The sequence below is a fragment of the Choristoneura fumiferana genome, chromosome 19 (genome assembly GCF_025370935.1).
Source record: "Choristoneura fumiferana chromosome 19, NRCan_CFum_1, whole genome shotgun sequence".
NCBI classification, from domain to species: Eukaryota; Metazoa; Arthropoda; class Insecta; order Lepidoptera; family Tortricidae; genus Choristoneura; species Choristoneura fumiferana.
Genome location: NC_133490.1, coordinates 1,374,495 through 1,391,823, shown reverse-complemented (window position 1 = coordinate 1,391,823; position 17,329 = coordinate 1,374,495). Strand labels below are relative to the sequence as shown.

Here is a 17,329-nt window from a genome sequence, read left to right as displayed (position 1 = left end):
TACGAATATTCGGCCGAATGTTCGGCAAAACTTTTACCGAACCGAATATTCGGCATAATTGATTCCTTTGCGTAAAGCAAACAAGTCTGAACTTCTTGTCGCAAAGCGCGCGGATGGAAGCCTAATCCTCCCGCCCGCTACCCCCGCTGTACCCGTTGTTGTTCTTGAATCATCTAGTAAATAGTAAAACTTCAGCACATGCGTTTGTTATGGTTATTATTTATTTCAAAAGTTTTTTTTAATGAGTTTCTGTTAACATAACATAAAGCCTCACTGTACTTCATAAAAATAACACATTTAACACCATCTCAGACATGGCTCAATACATTAAAAAGTTTGAGTACTTAACACTTTGGCGAACATTCGGTGATTTAGCCGAATGCCGAATATAAAACGAATATTCGGCCCATCCCTAATGAATATCTGATACGACACTATTCTAGGGCCGGTAGAACGTGTCAGATATTGTTGCACGGTCCGCTGTGGCACATGTTACTGCAGGTGACTGTACACAAGCCTTCAACAACGACGTCACGAAAAAAAATATGGCCACCCTGCGCTACGTCACTGATAGAGCGTCACTCTATAGCTCCAGTGGTTTAACACCACGAAAATTGCCAAAATGTCCTAACTAACTTCGTTTTTTTAGCATTTAGAAATAAGGTAAACAATCTTCACGAGTCTCTTTATTGAAAAACGTTTTTTAAAAAATCAGTAACTATTACTTATGATACCAAAAGCATGTAAATGATCATATGTCCTTGCTAATTGCTACATATTTGCTGTGACTTATTTTTCAAAAAAGTGTTTTTCAATAAAGAGACACGTCAAGATCGCTTACCTTCTTTCTAATGCTTAAAAAGTGAAGTATTGAGTAGGAGTTTTTTTTTTAAGTAGTAAGTAACGATAGGCAATATCTTAAAATATTAAAGCCTTTTCGAAAGGAACCCCGGAAAAGCGTACCTACCTACTACAAGAAGGACACAGTTTGTAAGGTGTTCCATCTATAGGTGCTTGTCTTGGTTTTAATAAACTCTGAAAGTGGGTCAGGTCCTCCAAACCGGATTAGCAAGAACAGTCCGACACGCACAACATTGTTATAGTAGAGGTGCGCGAAATGTCATTTGATTGAAAAGAGAGTGAACTATAAACAGTCTATGCAAAAAACGTGTGTTTCCGCAGCTCCTCTCCACCACCACGCTGTAAGAACGCACACATCACACGAACCCAACCATCACCACTACCGCACTACGCTGACGCGTATCCAACTCTCGAGTTTATCAAGTGGGGCTCCTGGGCGGTGGTGATCTCTTACCATTAGGAGACCCACTTGCTGGTTTGTTATCCAGTCGAATAAAAAATAATAATTTCAAAATACATGGCCTACGGCTGAAACCCTGTGGCCGTTAGGGCTTTTCTTGAATAAACGGTAATAAACAAAATTATTTATAACAAATTCACTTTTAGAATTATTCGTACAAATATCTGCCCCGGCCGGGAATCGAACCCGGGATGAGCTTCGTAACTTCCTAACTTAAAAATAAGGTTTCGTTACTTAAGTTCAGGCTAATATGACCTCTAAAATTATGCTCGCTAAGGCTGCATTGCACAATGTACGGCCTTAATTATAATCTCTACCAGTCGAATGTTGGGGTCAACGCCACATTGACATTGGCTTAGAATGCGTAAAATAAAAACTTAAATTTTCATCATCGTTGGTACCTACTTATACTACATACCTAATAGCCGTTCAAATGCTTGTAAAAACGCACATATTGTAATACGTTTATAACGTTTCTTGAAAATCTGGGTTAACCACAATTGCAAATATCTTGATTTTGAAGTTGGTAAAACCATGACAAAAATTTAATACGCGTTCAATACTTTTTGAACAATCTAACTGACTATTTAGAATTTTCAGGACACCTACCCCTGTCACACCACCCATTGATTAATTTTAGTTGACTGATAAATGTGATGCCAAAGGTTTACGTGTGATGGTGGCTGCAAGAATGGCAACATGATTAAGATTGGTTTTTGGAGTCTTTTTGTATTTTTTTATTTCAACTCCAAATTTGTTTGTTATTTGTTGTTGTTTGTTTCAGTTTGTATTTTCAGTTTCAGTTTATATTTGTTACTTACCTGTTATTGAAATAAATAATATACATTATATTATGATGATGATAGAAATAAAAATAAACTTAGTTTCTCCAACAGCCAATTTTATTACTATCTTGGGGGTGGAGGTAACGGTTCGCTGTCATCTAGAAAATTTAACAGGGGTACGTGGAGCCATAAGTTTGAGAAACCCTGTACTAGACTGCATGTTTCTTACGTCAAAACGGCGTACAAAAAACAGTTCACAGCGCGGTTTTGTGAACAGTTGACTATAGTCTGTTGACGTCCGTGACAGCGGTTGTGTCAAAGTAATATAGATGATTGATGCGCCGCGCGTTTTGTTCCAAACAGCCAGTCTAGTGCCGTAAGGTATATAGATGTCGATGTGTGATGCCGCCTCCTGTTATTTGCTTTCAATTATTAATCAAATGAACATTAACAAACCATCTTCAGATTAATTAAGCTGATATTGCCCCTTGCGCTCTAACTTTGAACTTTAAAATATTCCACGAATGGTTTCCAAAGCTGAGTGGCGCCGACGCTCACCGCACACTTTCGGCAGAGAAAGTAACTATCATACTTTCATGCAATTCTATTTGGAAGTTGCATTGGCCTCCGACTTTTCATTCGCACTAATATTAGGAATGTGAAAGTTTGTGTGTTAGGATATTAACTCAATCAAATTATTACAGTGATCCCTGATGGGCTAGAGATTACCCCATAATTACCGAAGCAATGTCCCTTTTTCGTACAGGGCCAAATAAAAATACTTAAAGAACATTTTTTTCTTTCTTATCGGTACTAAAATGAAGCGGTAACTACAGTAAAGAACATATGTTATTTAAGTTTTATGTTACAGTTTAATTAACGTGTCAACATATTTATACATAAATAGGTACTCGAAAACAACATTAAGTTGTACTTGTAAGCACCTCTTTTAATGACATCACGTTATTTAAAGCTTAATTTGAAAACCAAGGACCATGCAACTGTCTAAAAGATAAAGTAACTCCTTGACCTACTGAAGACATGATTAAAATATTTTGATGTTGGTCCATCAAGAACATTTTATTGGAGGCTCACGCCATACGTAGTCATGGAATGTCTAATCCACAAATTTAATTCAATTTAATGTGTGATTTAATTCAATTTAATTTGTAACTGGTCAATTATTGGTGTAATTTGTCCCAAGATATTATTATTATTAAATTTTGTAATTTAACGGCGAAGACCAAAGAGTTTCACACAGTTAAAGCTGCATTAGCAGGTAGTTAAAATTACCATTAACATTTTCCATTGTGATACGAAAATTAATCATACATTTGTATGGATAATTTTCGTGTCACATTGGAAAATCTTAATAGTATTTATAAATACCTGCTAATTCAGCTTTAAAAGATGTGCAACTTTTTGGTCTTCGCCCTTAATTAAATTTTGTTATTTAATTCAAATAAATTTGTGATTTAATTCTGTTTAATTTGAAATTTAATTAAATGGATTTATTTAATTTACTTCATAATTTAATTGAATTTCTTCTATTTGGGCATTTTTACTGTAAATGGCGCAAAATACTTTTTATTTTAATTAGGTAATTCTGGATTCTCGTTACTCAGAATCACGAACACTAGGATCCTGTTTTGGACGATGTTTACTTTATTGACCGATAGGTGTCGCTGTACTTAAAAAGAGCCTAGATAACGTTTGATTGACTGTAAAACTATAAGATAAGTAAATAGTTACTTATCGCTATCCCGCGGGTTCTATGCAATTTTCGAGATGAAAACTGTCTTATGTCCTTTCCAGGGTGTCTATTATCTATCTACATACTAAATTTCATCTTAATCTATTCAGCGGTTAGCGCGAACGCGATTCGTATTATAGAGCCTGAGTTGTTAGTCTCTAGCTAGAATCTACTCATATCTCGCCCATATCACAGAATAAGTAATAGTACAAGTACCCATATCGTCTGCGTTGGTACAAGTGCCTAAATGCTTTGAGAGCCTTGGGGCGACCTTGCCGTACCGTTTTCATAATCGTCTTTAACTTAATAGTGACCGTTTCGAAACCGGTTGGACATGAAATTTGAATAAATGAAAGTACATACATTTTGATAATTCTGGTGATTCGTGGATCTGAGTGTTAGCGTTATGTCACAGAATAAGTAATAGTACAAGTGTTATGTGTGCTGTAAGTAATATTTATTATAAATAAATAAACTATATAAACATAACAGCGACGCATTATCTTCATTTTTATTTGTTTAATTGGCAAAAGAAAAATACGTACCTGTCCATATAGTCTCAGTTTAGTTTATTTATTCATACGAAATAATATTATATCATAAATGACATAAAAGTCAAATTGCAAGAATTTATATTAAAGTCGTCAAAGGCAATATAAATTATATTATTAATAATATAGAAAATAAAATGCTAACAATTTCAAGTAATTGAATAAAATGAAAAATAACAATTTAAATAAGATGGTTCTCCGCTAGAGATCATCATAACAAAATAAATATAATGTGGGACAATTGACACCAATTGACATAGTCCAAACTAAGCAATGCTTGTACTATGGGTACTAGGCAATGGATAAACATATTTATATAGATAAATACATACCTACATCCAACACCCGAGAACAAACATTTGTATTATTCAATACAAATATCTGCCCCGGTCGGGGATCGAACACGGGACCTGACGCTTCGTAGTCAGGTTCTTTAACCACTTGGCCATCTGGTCGTCAAGTAACCTGTACTAAAATTATCTTTTTATTTTCGTCATTAAAAACAAAAAAGTAAACAATATTCAGCAATAAAACAATACATTCATAAATAAATAGACAACAACTGACGGACTACTTAGATTTTATTAAGGCAATAATAGCCTATGGAGCCGAGTTCTACTCGAGTACGGAACCCTCGGCCCTAGCCTGACTCGCACTGAGCCGGTTAATGGGAGGTGCATTCGAAGACATACCCAATTCACGCTTCTCTCACGCCTCATATATATACTTACAGTGAGCTGCAGAAGTGGATGAGCTGTTACCAGCGTTCAAAATAATCTGTACGGGTGCGCATCTTTTCACATAACTTTTTAAGTCCTATTATCGGAAATCCGAAAATGTTTCTCATACCATTTTACTTACGTCATAACGATCACTTCATATTTTTTTAATACTAACGATCGAAACTCATAATCATCAGAATTCATAATATCACTAATCATACACTTTGTTCACACTAATATTGGTTTTCATATATTTTCCTATACTAACGATCGAAACTCCTTATCAGTCTAGTAATCTAGTTCATAACGCCAATATTCATAACTTTTTTAATACTTACTTACTAATATTTGTTTTCATATATTTCTTATCATAAGTGTTATTTACCCGCATTTTTGACGGGCAGGGACTTGGATAATTTTCGATGGTGCGAAATGATGTATTAAGGAAGGACTCCGTTAGGTACGACGACGAGCGAAGCGAGGAGGAGTGTTAGCTAGAACTGTGACCCTATAGCGCGCGAGCCGAGCGACCAAAGCGAGCGTGCTGCGGCAGCGGCCGGCGAAGCGCCAGGACCGAACATATTTTTCAACTAATACTAATATAATACAAATAATTAACGATATAAGTCAATCTTATTTTGAATAGGTTTTTTTTTTTTTTTTTTTTTTTATTTGACTGGATGGCAAACGAGCAAGTGGGTCTCCTGATGGTAAGAGATCACCACCGCCCATAGACACCTGCAATACCAGGGGGATTGCAGATGCGTTGCCAACCTAGAGGCTTAAGATGGGATACCTCAAGTGCCAGTAATTACCGTAGTAGTAGTGGTAGTTACCGTTATGAAAAACAATATTATGAGTTCAAATGTTTTCTTATTAATTTGAGTTTAAGTTGAGTTTCTTGCCGGATTCTTCTCAACAGAGGTTTTTCCGAACCGGTGGTAGTTTTTTTTTGACATTCATAAGTGCTTGTTATGGCCTAAATTGAATAAAGATATTTTGACTTTGACTTTGAATGCCATTATTAATAAGAAAATTATGATATTTGTCTGTTATGAAGTAAAATTTTCTGAAAAACAAAATTATGAGTTGAGATGTGTTCTTAGTAATGACATTATTATGAGTAAAAAAAATATGAACACTGTCTGTTATGAGTTCCAATGTTAGTAATAAAAATTTATCAACAAAAAAAAGTATGAAGAAAGAAAATTATGAAGAGTGATTTTTATGAACACAAATCGATAGTAAAATAAAAAATAGGAATAAGATTTTTATGAGTCAATATGGACCCAATCTGTACACGACTCTACTTCCAAGGTAATAAGAGAGTAGTGTTTAGAACATTTTGACCACCACAACTGCTCTGCGACTTCTGCTGTTGACTGTGTTTATGAATAAGTTATTTATTTGTTTATCTACACAATTAAGTTGGCATGGAGGTTCTAGAGTAAAAGACTCGCGTGTGATACGATCACAGCACGTTCTTGACACAGAACACAAATTCCTCAGAGGTCGGGTTACGACCTCCGAGGAGGACATTCGGCGGTTGTATCTTACTCGATCTATACTAAAATATATTTAGTAACTAGATGCTATTTACAAAGTGGTTTTTAACATATTAAACCGGTGTTCGTTACACAAAACAAGCCTATCAGTCTCTCAAAGGGCCGGCACGCGTCGGTGATACCCCTCGCGTTGCGGGTGTCCGGGCGGCGGTGATTGTGTCCCATCAGGTGACCCGCATGCTCATTTTCCCCCTCTTATATAAAAAAACTTTTATGATCAAGGGCCATATTAGACAAAGTGAGGGCTTACTATGGGACGAATTGATTACTTTGGACTGAATTGGCTATTCATAGGTACATCTAAAACGTCGTCGATAGCATTATACAACGGTACAAATTAAATACATAATGTGTGTGATTGTGTTTGCACCTGCTCTAAGAAACAAACGATTTTTTCTGGTTTTCTTGCGGCATAGACATGAAAACTTAAACTAGATATATGTTTAGTAAAAAAAAAGGAAAAAGGGTATCCATTCATTTCGCAACTACGTAACGTGTGGCAAACTGTTTCATTTCGCAACCTTCCGTTTCGCAAACTCTAAAACCGTAAATATTTCAGGGCCATCGTGTAGACCCCTTTAAGTTAGGTTAGTTTTATAAAAATCCTGAAATATTAAACAGTTGCCAAACGTTATTCGCCGAAACATTAGTGAACCAGGAAAAAGGTTAGGTAGGTACTTACCAGAAATTTTTCGAATTTGGATAACTTATCGTAAATAATTAATAATAGACACCCAAAAAGATATAACTACTCCTGGTTTGCCGTGACCCGTCGAACTTCGGCTTAATCTGTCGACATTGACAATTCTGAAATATGTTAGTCTACAACGACATAAGTTATTTGTTTTTTTCCTTATAACTTTATTCAAATTCAAATAATTTACTTTTCCAACATAGTATATAGGTAAATTACAGGCTATTACTTAGTTTACATTATTATTTGTATCACTATGTGGCGCCTTGTGGCATACAAATTCATTTGGACGCTTACATGTAGCATCCCTTATAAATAATGTAAAAATTCACTTAAGTACTTTATATTTATTTATATTTAAATATCGAAAAGTGTCAGATTCACAACCGCAATGAGATGACACATACATATCTTACTTCCTATCTATGCTGTCGCACTTAATAATATTGTGGTGTCTTGTGTAGTGTTGTCTATTGCTGTGTTGTGAATAAATGTATTTATTTCTTTCTTTCTAAATTACAATCAACTTATTGTATCAGTCAAAAATTCTTGCAACGAATATTAGGCCTTATCAGAAAGGAACGCCTTTAGATTTCTTTTAAAATCTATTTCATTTGCCATGTTTTTCATTATATTCTGTGGTATTTTGTTGTATATTTTATGCTCCATTCCTAGTATGCTTTTTTATTTTGCATGTTATTCCAAATGTTGGAAAATGACTAAAAAGCACATGTTATATTATCTAGTCGTGTGGCGCGTTAAGGGGTCATCTATAAATTAATCTACACTTAGGGGTAGGTATAGTATCAATTCGTCTAAAACGCAGCTGGTCTAAGTACCCAAGTGGTCTAAGTAGCAAGTGGTCTAAAATGCAAACAGTCCTGTTTTTTGTCGAAATCTTGAAAACACATATGTTAGGCTAGTTTAGGGTTGCGTGAAGGCGCGAAGCACCTTAGCCACACGGAATAGTAGCTCCGCGTCGATTTTGAGCCAAATAATTTTAGACCACTCACCTACTACTTAGAACAGTTGTTACTCAGACCAATTGTTAATTTGACACTTAGACCAGTTTACCAAATTTCAAGTCGATCTGACTACTGGAAGTAGGTCAAATTTAACTTGCAAGATTTGACCCAAATAAACGAACAGGGCAAGATAAATAAAAGCTTGTAAAAAATATAGGTATCGCTAGATAATTATGCACCAAGATCATTCATGTTTTCTTGAATGCGCGTGAGTTGATTACGAAATATATCCACGCATCTCGTGTGACCTTCGCTCCATAATCGGAACATCATTGTATTTAATGGCTTTGAGGAAATATGTTTCAAATATCATTAGGTTTATTACATTTGCTGACTAGTTCAGCCAGCTGCTGACCAGTACTGGCAGTGCCAGACGTAATGATTATGGGAGATGTTCCGCTTGAGTTGTCTCTAAAACTTAAGAGACTAAGGGGCTGTTTCACCATCCATTGATTAGCCTTAACTGACGGTTAAATGTGATGCCGTCTCTATTTGTTTTGTTCGAATAGACGGAGACTGCATCACACTTAACCGTCAGTTAAGACTAATCAATGGATGGCGAAGCAGCCCCTAAGGTAGGTACGACGTAAATATTGCGCGGCAGGTCGTGATATTTTGAATGATAAGAAAACTAGATGTTTTCTATCGCTTATACACGTTAGATTTTTTTAATATGTATTTGTTTTTGTAATACGACTAAAATACTTATAAACGTGCGCGTGTTGTATGACCAGACCAGCCTATGAGCCGCTATTTCGCCCCTATCCCGCTTGCCCCTTTGATTAGCGCTAAAAACTCGGTGCCCCTGTCGGCGGCCGATCGTAAAATCCGCCAGATCACGAAATTCCTAGGCATATCGTGAAATGCCGCCATTTCATGAATTGGCTAAGGGACATCCGCCATATCGTTCAAAACTCATCGTTTAGCGATTTGCCTAGTGACGTTTAGGCAGATCATGAAATTCCTAGGCATATCATGAAGCGCCGCCATTTCATGATTTGGCCAGTTTAGGCAGATCATGAAATTCCTAGGAGCCGCCATATCGGTTCTGGCACTTCGCCGGCCGCTGCCGCGGCACGCTCGCTTCGCTCGCTCGGCTCGTGCGTCGTGATCACAATTAATACTAACCACTCCTCGCTTCGCTCGTCGTACCTACATTTTTCTATATAAATAAATAACAACTAGTGAATACTTTATTTATCAACAAAATACTAACCTCTAAAATACGGACAGACGTGCATGGTTTTTTCACATTGTGCACAGAATCCGTTTGATTCACATAAAAAGAACGGAGCTGATGTTCAAAAGCTTCTTTTGCACTTCTATTTTGAATTCAATCACTATTTTCGGTTTAAAGATCATTTTGTTGCGACGCCGACATTTTTCACGCGCTAAACAAACACGGCCGGTCAGCTGTTCACGGCCGCCATTGCATACGCAGCGCCACCAGTGGCCAAAAAAGAAACTATTTTACGATGTGCCCGGTATAGAGCTAGGAATATCGACGAATGCGTTGCTCTAATCGATCTGCCGTATTATTTCTCAGGCACATCGTGATATGCCTGGCCAACGTTTAGGCATATCATGAAATGGCGGCGTTTCACGATATGCCTAGGAATTTCGTGATCTGGCGGATTTTACGATCGGCCGCCGACACCCCCTTGAATACACACATACTCGTAACGTAATTTTTTTTTTCGGTGCCCTTAGTGTAATTTTTCGGTTACAAAATACGTCTCGATCGCGTTCGCGTTAAAATCTCAATTTATATGGAAACACGAAGAGCGCCTCTAGCGGAACGTTTGCGATGTTCGCGTTTCCATACAAATTGAGATTTTAACGCGTACGCGATCGTGACGTATTTTGTAACCGAAAACTTACACCAAGGGCACGGGAGCGCCAAAGTTTATTTTATTTATTTATTTATTTATTTATTGCAACCATGGTATTTATAAGATATTCTTAATTATAGCCAGTACAAACATGGACCCTACGAGGGCGTAGAAACATTTATATTTATTAACATAATTCTTTTATTCGTTCGCATACTCTTCGCTAGTCGTACCGTAATTTTTGTCCGAATCATCGATTGCCATAATTTTTTTTCCTACCGAAAACTTAAATTTTTCTGATAATTTTAAATGGTCATCCTATAGAAAAATATAGGTTAGGTTAGGTTTGTTTTATAACGATTCTAAACAATTATTCGATTCAGAGAAAAAAGAGTTATGACAAACGATGATTCTGACAAACATTACATTCGGACTATCAATAAGTATGCGAGCCGATATGGACCCGCTTACGTATAAACAAACACACAAAAGTTTATCACTACTTTATCATGACATAATAAATTGTTTTTGTTTACGTCAATAACTTATTTTTAAACCAATAATTGATTGGTCGCGTAAACAGTTTTTAATAATTCAGTAATTATTTTGATTTAACCCGCCGAACCGGTTCTGCATTGAACGAAGTGAAAGTGGAACTAACACACTTATGATTAAATTGTTGTCGATTTAAGTCATTTCGAATGTTATTTTTAGATTTTAGAGAAATTATTAAAGCTATAAGTACAGGAGATACCCACGGCAGGCCACCCCTCAGATAGATGTAATGACAAGTATGTACGTCTCAAATAACGATTTTTTGGCACACTCGACTCAAGTTCGAAGTTCCCAGCTGTGTCAATTTGGAAATTTTCAGCCTTTATGCAAGGTTCTTAATTCGTCTGTATGGTATTTTAATTTAATTAGTGAATTATTTTTTCTCAAAAAGGTACTTTAGTACTTCTAGTTTTAGTTGCATCACAAATTTTGCCAAACTATGACGTTTATTGGCGAATACTGCGGTCACTCAAAACTAATTATATTATGCATATTTAAAATTAAAATATCAATCAATTTACTTGGTCAGACCATTTTCTTTGTGTGCGTTCACACCGAAGTCATCTAAAAATACTCGAATATTGAATCCCATGGAAAAAATTTAAACAAAGGTGTTGCCGTTATCGAAAAACATTTGCAGCATTCAAGATATTTATTAATTCCATATTTGTGAGAAGTCGACTTTCCATTTAATTAAAAAACATTTCATTATCAAAAATGGTAAAAATTGGTGTGACGAACTTTATTAACGGCCCGTTATCGGAAATAGAAAAAAACATGGTTACAACTTTACAAATACATATTTCTAGTTGGCCCATGAGATCCCTGAAATGTCACTTTGACAATGACGAACCTTTGTTTAAATTTTTTCCATGGGATTCAAATTCCGAGTTTAGACCAAGAAAAGCATTTGGTATTCCCCTCGTGCTTTTACTTAACACGCAATGATGTATGTTTGTTTTTACATGATTTTAATTAGAACTTTATCCACTTCCAGTGGCCGGATTGAATTGATATTAAAAGCAGGTACGTTTTTATAAACCAAAATTTATTGTGCAGAATTTGTTGCGCCAAGGCCTCCATTTGGTTTGTTGCTATATGTTTGAAGTCACCGATCAGCGTAACGAATGGTTGTATTAAAACAGCGCTATCGGCTTGTTATGTTGTTACCGCAGATATCAAATTGGACATAACGTAAAATTAACGGTTACTAATAAACATGAGTAGAATTATGTTAGTAGTGTTAGTGGTGCCGTAACAACTTGATTTTCACTCGTTTGCCATTTTTATGTGACGTTATCTGAAATTCGAAAATGATACTATTTCATTTCGTATTCTTAAAATCATTCACATTGGTTGATTGTCATTTTAATCACAATACTTGCAATAATCACAATACTTACTCGTAATATTAAATGATATTGTAACGGATAACTCACGTCTTAAACCGAGCTTAGCTCGACATGTTTCGGGCTATTTCGTAGCCCTTCTTCTCAGGAGCACGCGACTCGGCGGCTGCCGCAACACGCACACTACGCGCCACCGCTCTGCTCGCGCGACTCATGTCGAGCTAAACTCGGTTTAAGACGTGAGTTATCCGTTACAATATCATTTAATATGAGTGAGTCTCACGGTAGTTTCATGTTCAAAACTTACTCGTAATGTTACGATATGACGCTGTGCTGATGACTTTATCATTTTTAAGGCTAGAATACGAAAACTTTTTAATGTTGTGACTGTGACATTTAATTTAATTTTTATTTTTATCACATACTTACTGTTAATCACGTCCTATACAATTTACTGCCATTGTGCCTACTTATTCTTTAAATGATTTCGTACGCCGAAAGGCACATCATAGTTTTTTTACGACTATTTTGTTTATTTATCACCTAATTGTATTTACGTATGTTTGACGATATAAATGAATTTTGAATTAAATATTCTTTGGTTCATATCATATAAAGTAGCGTAATCGCAGAAAATAGCGCGAGGCACTACTCAATGCGCGCGCGCACGCGATCCCATTAAGCATACTTAAACAAAGGCTCTTGAAGCTTCTCTTGGATAATGACACGGTGCATAAGCGGAGCGATATAACACAACTGCTAATGAAGGACATCGTGAGGACTCCTGCACACACCGGAGAAGACATTCTGGTGTGTGTGTGAAGTTCCCAATCCGCACTGGACCGGCGTGGGAACGACAGCCCAAGCCCTCTCATTCTGAGAGGAGGCCTGTGCCCTGCAGTGGGACGTATATGAGCTGACATGATGATAATGATTTCACTTTATATTCTTTAATACAACCTTCTTTGGTTTTCATAGTTACGAACAATGGGGGGCTACTAAGTATAGTACGAAATTCGAAAATCGAATTTCGTGTCGCACCGTCCCTCTCACTCTCGTATTAAATAATATTAGCGTCAGCGAGACGGCAAGATACAAAGTTCGAGTTTTGCACTTCGTAGTATAGGGCATATCATAAAGTAGCGTAATCGCAGAAAATAGCGCGAGGCACTACTCAATGCGCGCGCGCACGCGATCCCACTAAGCATACTTAAACAAAGGCTCTTGAAGCTTCTCTAGGGTAATGACACGTCTTGGATAAGCAGAGCGATATAATAAGAAAGAAAGAAAGAAAGAAAGAAGACATTTATTCACTTACACAGAAGACACACATATACAGCAAAATTAACACAAATAAAATAAAAAATTACAGAAAACACATGAAAACATTAAATACAATATACACAATGTTGTGTGTCCCGCGAAAGTGAAACGGTCGCTGACTCAGCATTATGCTGAAGCGTTAAACGCCTGCAGCGCTGATTTCCTGCCAGAACCGTCTGTGACTCACGGAACGATACACAAATATAATAAATAAATAAACCACTTATCTATACATACACAAATAAACTTAAGAGAAAAATAATAATAATAACTATAACAAACCAAGAAATAAAAATTACAACGAACAATAATTAAAGAAAGAAGAAAATGGATTGTTTAAAAACATCAGGCCGGCACATCAATGTGGTTGGCATGTCAAAGTGCTGGATAGGGAAAGGATTTTTGGATCGTCAACAAGTAATCCTTCAGCTTGCGCTTGAAGGTATACCCACTACACGCTCCTTGGATAGGGGGAGGAATATCATTCCAGCACTTGGACGCCGCAAACTTAAAACTTCCGCGGAATGCTGCAGTCCGGTGCTTGGGCACAAGAGCCATTGCGCTCCTGCGCTCACTCCGCTCACTAATAAAACTGCTAATGAAAGAAATAGTGCGGTTTTTCGGATTCAAATTTATTTTATTCGTACTTATATTTTTCACTAATTTTTGAGAATGTTTTCTTGTTAAAACTTTAACGTGTTCTAAATTAAATCATAGTTTTCAAAGACAATAGCAATAAAAAGCTAATATTGTTTGTATATATTGGTTGCCAGCCAGCGAAGTAACCCAGTGCTGCAGTGGTGTGCTAAGATCGAAACGTTTATTCTGTAGGTTGACCGCAAAAGGTTATTTTACGTGCCTCTTATACTACTAACCAATCAGTAATGTTTTCAGTGACGCGTAAGGTTATCTAAATTAGATTAGGTACTTAAGTGGCGAGAAACGCTTAGAAATTTTTAAAGCACAACTCACAATTTCACATACGAAGTTGCAAGTTATAAGCTTGTAAAACGCTACAACTTGCACCTATCATAACTCGCTCGTCACACGGATCAATGTGGCCTTACCATATGTTTTCCCTCTCTAACAACACCTTGCATAGAGGTCAGGTGTGAGCGGTGTTTTTAAATTATGACTAATGAAAAATAACCAAGTTATTTGCCGTTGCCGCTGGCTTGTTAACAACGAAATGCTTAGCATTGGGCTCAAGACACATCAAACGTAATTGGTACCCAATTACCAATTTTGGCAGCCGATTGCAATGAGGGCTATCGTTTTTGTCTCACTAGATGGCGCAATGTTGGGTGAGGTTTTTAAGTATGGCTTTCAAAGTCTGTTATTACGGGCGTGAAAACAAAGTTTGGATTAAAATCATCTATACATATAATAAAGCTGAAGAGGGTCGAAAGTCTGTACATCTATACATATAATAAAGCTGAAGAGGGTCGAAAGTCTGTACATGGAAGATATTCGAAAAAAAGTTGTCTGGGGATACTTAGAATCGATAACAGAACACGTTCCAACAGTTTTTAGAATTTTTGTCTGTTTGTCTGTTTATCTGTTTGTCGTTTATTTGAACGCGCATCACGTGAGAACGGCTGAACGGATTTTTATGCAAACTTTACTAATCTAACGAGAAAATCCCCGGCCAGGTTATAGGCTACAAAAATTCGACCCTTAGGGTATAAAAATTCAACCCTTAAAAGTGGAGGTAGCTAATACATTCGATTCGATTGAGTTAAGTTTCCACCTTCAAGTTTCAAATACGTGCTATGACTATCAAGTACCCTGATAAACTAACAGATGGCGCTGAAATTAATAACGTTGTGACTCGAGTAAGCCACTGAGGAAGGATTTTGCCAAATTAACTCTAAGTTTAAAAGAGGGAGTACGGATATCAACAAATTTAATTGAATAATTGAATTGATTTACTAATACGACTAAAATTAAACGACAATAAAGTAATTGCCCACACATTGCAATGCCATCTTTTGGAGAACTGGGTAAACAGTAAATAATGGAGTTAACTAATAAAAAAGAGTTTACTTACATAGTACTTAGTTTTTTAGCATTAGAAAAAGGGTAAACAATCTTGACGAGTCTTTTTATTGAAAAACGTTTTGAAAAACAGTTGCTATTACTTTTATGATACCAAAAGCATGTAAATGATCATTATATCCTTGCTAATTGTTACTATTTGTTGTGACTTATTTGCAAAAGTTTTTTTTCAATATAAAGACACATCAAGATCGCTTGCCTTCTTTCTAATGCTAAAAAAGAAGTATAAGTAATGGTAAAATCAACACACATATCAACACGCGTACGAGTATAAGTATCGCTATCGAGTACCCTGTTACACTAACAGATGGCGCCGATTTAGCCAAATTGACTAAGTTTAAAAAGAGGGTGTACGGATATCAAGAAATTTAACTGAATAGGTAATTGATACAACAAAAATAAATGAATTGCAACACATTTCACAGTGCCATCTTATGGAGAACTATGAAACAAACGAGTTAACATAGTTACGTAGTGGTTACATCAAACTCATATTCAACACGCGTATAATTAATTAATAGAAAAATGACATAAATTATTCCTAATTAATTTATATCCGGAATACGAAAATTCGGCAAAGAACTAGGGTCACTGATATACTCGAAAAATTATATGCAAGTTGAAGTGGCAATTTGCAGGCCACATCGCTCGAAGAACAGATATTCATTATTATTCATTGGGGGAAAGTCCTCGAGGAGCGGCGGACCGGAAGACGAAGCGTTGGCAGGCTCTCCTCCAGGTAGAATGACGACATTGGTGAGACTTGCGGAAAACCGGTGGATGCAAGTGGCGAGTTGTCGTTCATTGTAATTTATAATTTATTTGTATTGTAATATTATTGATTATATGTAGGTACGTTAGTCTGTAAGTATTTATTGTATGGGCCAAGTTGCCCGAAATAAATGGATTTTTACGAGTATTATTATTGTGGCGTTGTAAGGGTAGGCCTTTTCGATCAGTGGACCTCTTCGGCTGATGATGACGAATTAATCGCATCAATATTCATACGTATTGCCTCTTTTTAAGCACTTAATAATGGTCACGAAAGGTGAGTACTTAAAAAAAAAACATTTTTCTCTTTCTTTTGCGGAGTAAATTTAAAACGATTTCGGATTTGGGACTCGCATTTTTACAGGCGTTTACCATGCCTTCCCGAAAAAAACGAATCGACTACCAGGGGCACGGCACGGTCTCAGGAGTCTGAGGAAGACCGCGATGGGACTCAGTGCCGCTCTAGCCGGGCAGGCCGCTTCGCTTTCGGCTGAAACGGCAAACCAGCGCGAGGCTGGGTTGCGATCCCAAAGACATGTACGCAATCTTTGAGATCACTCGTGTAGAAAAAAGTAAGCAAAGAATAAAAATCTTATTTCTTGAGCAATTTAGATGTGAAAACTGGTGATCATGATCAGATTTTTCAGTTGATTGTTTAGCTGTACTTTGAAGGGATTTTTCGAAAATTCCAAGAAACGGCCATGCGGGACATTAACTTCATTCCTATCGAGTATTGTGTAAATATAAAAATCTACGCAGACGAAGTCGCGGGCAAAAGCTAGTATTTAATACACCTTAAAACCGTAAATAAAATATCGAGCATGCCACAGTGTTGCATAGTCCCGTTTTGTTCGGAAAAAAGGGAGGACAAAGGTTTTACGAAAGACATAACTGTTCAAAACACAGACATTCATAGCCCCGGAACGCATATTTGCCATAATTAGTTTCAGATATTGCAAAATATTCACAAAACTATTCTAATTATAAATAAACCCGCGTAGCTCACCTAAAAACTATGAGATTTG

At 36.6% G+C, this 17,329-nt stretch overlaps 1 protein-coding gene across 8 annotated transcripts in view; it reads left to right on the top strand.

The window, feature by feature from the left end:
* Abcd1 (ATP binding cassette subfamily D) overlaps positions 1 to 17,329 on the top strand; it is an 87,387-nt gene that overhangs the window by 35,909 nt on the left and 34,149 nt on the right. The window lies entirely within an intron of this gene.